This window comes from Triturus cristatus, chromosome 5_1, assembly GCF_964204655.1.
Source record: "Triturus cristatus chromosome 5_1, aTriCri1.1, whole genome shotgun sequence".
NCBI lineage: Eukaryota > Metazoa > Chordata > Amphibia > Caudata > Salamandridae > Triturus > Triturus cristatus.
Window position 1 is genome coordinate 671,824,537 of NC_140587.1, and position 6,000 is coordinate 671,830,536.

Consider the following 6,000-nt stretch of genomic DNA (forward strand, 5'->3'; position numbering starts at 1 on the left):
AATACCTATCTAGCCAACCTGAAATGAGTAAAAGCAACCCCAGACACAGTGTTTCGCTCTAATTAGAGCTCTTCAGAGAGGTATAGCTTTGTCCAGACACAAGGGAGCACCCAGTATAAGTCAAAGAAATACCCTTTCAGGCATAGAGTGACGAATAAATTATGCAAAAAAGAAGCAGAGAACTCTGGGTAGTTGTCAAGTTTAGGTGGAAAGCAGCTCCTGTATGGAGCACTCTCAACACCAACGACACTCTAGATCTGCTCACCTCAAATGTCTGTTTTTCTATCAAAATCTTTAAGCATAGGATTAGCACAGTGCCATCCACGCCGAGATAGAAAAGGACAAAGTCTTTTGCCATTTGTACAGCAAAGTCTTTAAGCTTAGGACTAGCACAGCGCTGCCCTTGCCGAGCTGTAAAATGACAAAAGCCAATTACCACTCCAGGCAGAGCATTACAGCTTTGAATTGGTAAAATACCTATCTAGCCAACCTGAAATGAGTAAAAGCAACCCCAGACACAGTGTTTCGCTCTAATTAGAGCTCTTCAGAGAGGTATAGCTTTGTCCAGACACAAGGGAGCACCCAGTATAAGTCAAAGAAATACCCTTTCAGGCATAGAGTGACGAATAAATTATGCAAAAAAGAAGCAGAGAACTCTGGGTAGTTGTCAAGTTTAGGTGGAAAGCAGCTCCTGTATGGAGCACTCTCAACACCAACGACACTCTAGATCTGCTCACCTCAAATGTCTGTTTTTCTATCAAAATCTTTAAGCATAGGATTAGCACAGTGCCATCCACGCCGAGATGGAAAAGGACAAAGTCTTTTGCCATTTGTACAGCAAAGTCTTTAAGCTTAGGACTAGCACAGTGCTGCCCTTGCCGAGCTGTAAAATGACAAAAGCCAATTACCACTCCAGGCACAGCATTACAGCTTTGAATTGGTAAAATACCTATCAAGCCAACCTGAAATGAGTAAAAGCAACCTCTAACACAGTGTTTCACTCTAATTAGAGCTCTTCAGAGAGGTATAGCTTTGTCCAGACACAAGGGAGCACCCAGTATAAGTCAAAGAAATACCCTTTGAGGCATAGAGTGACGAATAAATTATGCAAAAAAGAAGCAGAGAACTCTGGGTAGTTCTCAAGTTTAGGTGGAAAGCAGCTCCTTTATGGAGCACTCTCAACACCAGCGACACTCTAGATCTGCTCACCTCAAATGTATGTTTTTCTATCAAAATCTTTAAGCATAGGATTAGCACAGTGCCATTCACGCCGAGATAGAAAAGGACAAAGTCTTTTGCCATTTGTACAGCAAAGTCTTTAAGCTTAGGACTAGCACAGTGCTGCCCTTGCCGAGCTGTAAAACGACAAAAGCCAATTACCACTCCAGGCACAGCATTACAGCTTTGAATTGGTAAAATACCTATCAAGCCAACCTGAAATGAGTAAAAGCAACCCCTGACACAGTGTTTCGCTCTAATTAGAGCTCTTCAGAGAGGTATAGCTTTGTCCAGACACAAGGGAGCACCCAGTATAAGTCAAAGAAATACCCTTTCAGGCATAGAGTGACAAATAAATTATGCAAAAAAGAAGCAGAGAACTCTGGGTAGTTCTCAAGTTTAGGTGGAAAGCAGCTCCTGTATGGAGCACTCTCAACACCAGCGACACTCTAGATCTGCTCACCTCAAATGTCTGTTTTTCTATCAAAATCTTTAAGCATAGGATTAGCACAGTGCCATCCACGCCGAGATAGAAAAGGACAAAGTCTTTTGCCATTTGTACAGCAAAGTCTTTAAGCTTAGGACTAACACAGTGCTGCCCTTGCCGAGCTGTAAAATGAAAAAAGCCAATTACCACTCCAGGCACAGCATTACAGCTTTGAATTGGTAAAAAACCTATCAAGCCAACCTGAAATGAGTAAAAGCAACCCCTGACACAGTGTTTCGCTCTAATTAGAGCTCTTCAGAGAGGTATAGCTTTGTCCAGACACAAGGGAGCACCCAGTATAAGTCAAAGAAATACCCTTTCAGGCATAGCGTAACGAATAAATTATGCAAAAAAGAAGCAGAGAACTCTGGGTAGTTCTCAAGTTTAGGTGGAAAGCAGCTCCTGTATGGAGCACTCTCAACACCAGCGACACTCTAGATCTGCTCACCTCAAATGTCTGTTTTTCTATCAAAATCTTTAAGCATAGGATTAGCACAGTGCCATCCACGCCAAGATAGAAAAGGACAAAGTCTTTTGCCATTTGTACAGCAAAGTCTTTAAGCTTAGGACTAGCACAGTGCTGCCCTTGCCGAGCTGTAAAATGACAAAAGCCAATTACCACTCCAGGCACAGCATTACAGCTTTGAATTGGTAAAATACCTATCAAGCCAACCTGAAATGAGTAAAAGCAACCCCTGACACAGTGTTTTGCTCTAATTAGAGCTCTTCAGAGAGGTATAGCTTTGTCCAGACACAAGGGAGCACCCAGTATAAGTCAAAGAAATACCCTTTAAGGCATAGAGTGACGAATAAATTATGCAAAAAAGAAGCAGAGAACTCTGGGTAGTTCTCAAGTTTAGGTGGAAAGCAGCTCCTTTATGGAGCACTCTCAACACCAGCGACACTCTAGATCTGCTCACCTCAAATGTATGTTTTTCTATCAAAATCTTTAAGCATAGGATTAGCACAGTGCCATCCACGCCGAGATAGAAAAGGACAAAGTCTTTTGCCATTTGTACAGCAATGTCTTTAAGCTTAGGACTAGCAGAGTGCTGCCCTTGCCGAGCTGTAAAATGACAAAAGCCAATTACCACTCCAGGCACAGCATTACAGCTTTGAATTGGTAAAATACTTATCAAGCCAATCTGAAACGAGTAAAATCAACCCCTGACACAGTGTTCGCTCTAATTAGAGCCCTTCAGAGAGGTATAGCTTTGTCCAGACACAAGGGAGCACCAAGTATAAGTCAAAGAAATACCCTTTCAGGCATAGAGTGACGAATACATTATGCAAAAAAGAAGCAGAGAACTCTGGGTAGCTCTCAAGTTTAGGTGGAAAGCAGCTCCTGTATGGAGCACTCTCAACACCAGCGACACTCTAGATCTGCTCACCTCAAATGTCTGTTTTTCTATCAAAATCTTTAAGCATAGGATTAGCACAGTGCCATCCACGCCAAGATAGAAAAGGACAAAGTCTTTTGCCATTTGTACAGCAAAGTCTTTAAGCTTAGGACTAGCACAGTGCTGCCCTTGCCGAGCTGTAAAATGACAAAAGCCAATTACCACTCCAGGCACAGCATTACAGCTTTGAATTGGTAAAATACCTATCAAGCCAACCTGAAATGATTAAAAGCAATCCCTGACACAGTGTTTCGCTCTAATGAGAGCTCTTCAGAGAGGTATAGCTTTGTCCAGACACAAGGGAGCACCCAGAATAAGTCAAAGAAATACCCTTTCAGGCATAGAGTGACGAATAAATTATGCAAAAAAGAAGCAGAGAACTCTGGGTAGTTCTCAAGTTTAGGTGGAAAGCAGCTCCTGTATGGAGCACTCTCAACACCAGCGACACTCTAGATCTGCTCACCTCAAATGTCTGTTTTTCTATCAAAATCTTTAAGCATAGAATTAGCACAGTGCCATCCACGCCGAGATAGAAAAGGACAAAGTCTTTTGCCATTTGTACAGCAAAGTCTTTAAGCTTAGGACTAGCACAGTGCTGCCCTTGCCGAGCTGAAAAATGACAAAAGCCAATTACCACTGCAGGCACAGCATTACAGCTTTGAATTGGTAAAATACCTATCAAGCCAACCTGAAATGAGTAAAAGCAACCCCGGACACAGTGTTTCGCTCTAATGAGAGCTCTTCAGAGAGGAATAGCTTTGTCCAGACACAAGGGAGCACCCAGTATAAGTGAAAGAAATACCCTTTCAGGCATAGAATGACGAATAAATTATGCATAAAAGAAGCAGAGAACTCTGGGTAGTTCTCAAGTTTAGGTGGAAAGCAGCTCCTGTATGGAGCACTCTCAACACCAACGACACTCTAGATCTGCTCACCTCAAATGTCTGTTTTTCTATCAAAGTCTTTAAGCATAGGATTAGCACAGTGCCATCCACGCCGAGTTAGAAAAGGACAAAGTCTTTTGCCATTTGTACAGCAAAGTCTTTAAGCTTAGGACTAGCACAGTGCTGCCCTTGCCGAGCTGTAAAATGACAAAAGCCAATTACCACTCCAGGCACAGCATTACAGCTTTGAATTGGTAAAATACCTATCAAGCCAACCTGAAATGAGTAAAAGCAACCCCTGACACAGTGTTTCGCTCTAATTAGAGCTCTTCAGAGAGGTATAGCTTTGTCCAGATACAAGGGAGCACCCAGTATAAGTCAAAGAAATACCCTTTCAGGCATAGAGTGACAAATAAATTATGCAAAAAAGAAGCAGAGAACTCTGGGTAGTTCTCAAGTTTAGGTGGAAAGCAGCTCCTGTATGGAGCACTCTCAACACCAGCGACACTCTAGATCTGCTCACCTCAAATGTCTGTTTTTCTATCAAAATCTTTAAGCATAGGATTAGCACAGTGCCATCCACGCCGAGATAGAAAAGGACAAAGTCTTTTGCCATTTGTACAGCAAAGTCTTTAAGGTTAGGACTAACACAGTGCTGCCCTTGCCGAGCTGTAAAATGACAAAAGCCAATTACCACTCCAGGCACAGCATTACAGCTTTGAATTGGTAAAAAACCTATCAAGCCAACCTGAAATGAGTAAAAGCAACCCCTGACACAGTGTTTCACTCTAATTAGAGCTCTTCAGAGAGGTATAGCTTTGTCCAGACACAAGGGAGCACCCAGTATAGGTCAAAGAAATACCCTTAGAGGCATAGAGTGACGAATAAATTATGCAAAAAAGAAGCAGAGAACTCTGGGTAGTTCTCAAGTTTAGGTGGAAAGCAGCTCCTTTATGGAGCACTCTCAACACCAGCGACACTCTAGATCTGCTCACCTCAAATTTATGTTTTTCTATCAAAATCTTTAAGCATAGGATTAGCACAGTGCCATTCACGCCGAGATAGAAAAGGACAAAGTCTTTTGCCATTTGTACAGCAAAGTCTTTAAGCTTAGGACTAGCACAGTGCTGCCCTTGCCGAGCTGTAAAATGACAAAAGCCAATTACCACTCCAGGCACAGCATTACAGCTTTGAATTGGTAAAATACCTATCAAGCCAACCTGAAATGAGTAAAAGCAACCCCTGACACAGTGTTTCGCTCTAATTAGAGCTCTTCAGAGAGGTATAGCTTTGTCCAGACACAAGGGACCACCCAGTATAAGTCAAAGAAATACCCTTTCAGGCATAGAGTGACGAATAAATTATGCAAAAAAGAAGCAGAGAACTCTGGGTAGTTCTCAAGTTTAGGTGGAAAGCAGCTCCTGTATGGAGCACTCTCAACACCAGCGACACTCTAGATCTGCTCACCTCAAATGTCTGTTTTTCTATCAAAATCTTTAAGCATAGGATTAGCACAGTGCCATCCATGCCGAGATAGAAAAGGACAAAGTCTTTGCCATTTGTATAGCAAAGTCTTTAAGCTTAGGACTAACACAGTGCTGCCCTTGCCGAGCTGTAAAATGACAAAAGCCAATTACCACTCCAGGCACAGCATTACAGCTTTGAATTGGTAAAAAACATATCAATCCAACCTGAAATGAGTAAAAGCAACCCCTGACACAGTGTTTCGCTCTAATTAGAGCTCTTCAAAGAGGTATAGCTTTGTCCAGACACAAGGGAGCACCCAGTATAAGTCAAAGAAATACCCTTTCAGGCATAGAGTAACGAATAAATTATGCAAAAAAGAAGCAGAGAACTCTGGGTAGTTCTCAAGTTTAGGTGGAAAGCAGCTCCTGTATGGAGCACTCTCAACACCAGCGACACTCTAGATCTGCTCACCTCAAATGTCTGTATTTCTATCAAAATCTTTAAGCATAGGATTAGCACAGTGCCATCCACGCCAAGATAGAAA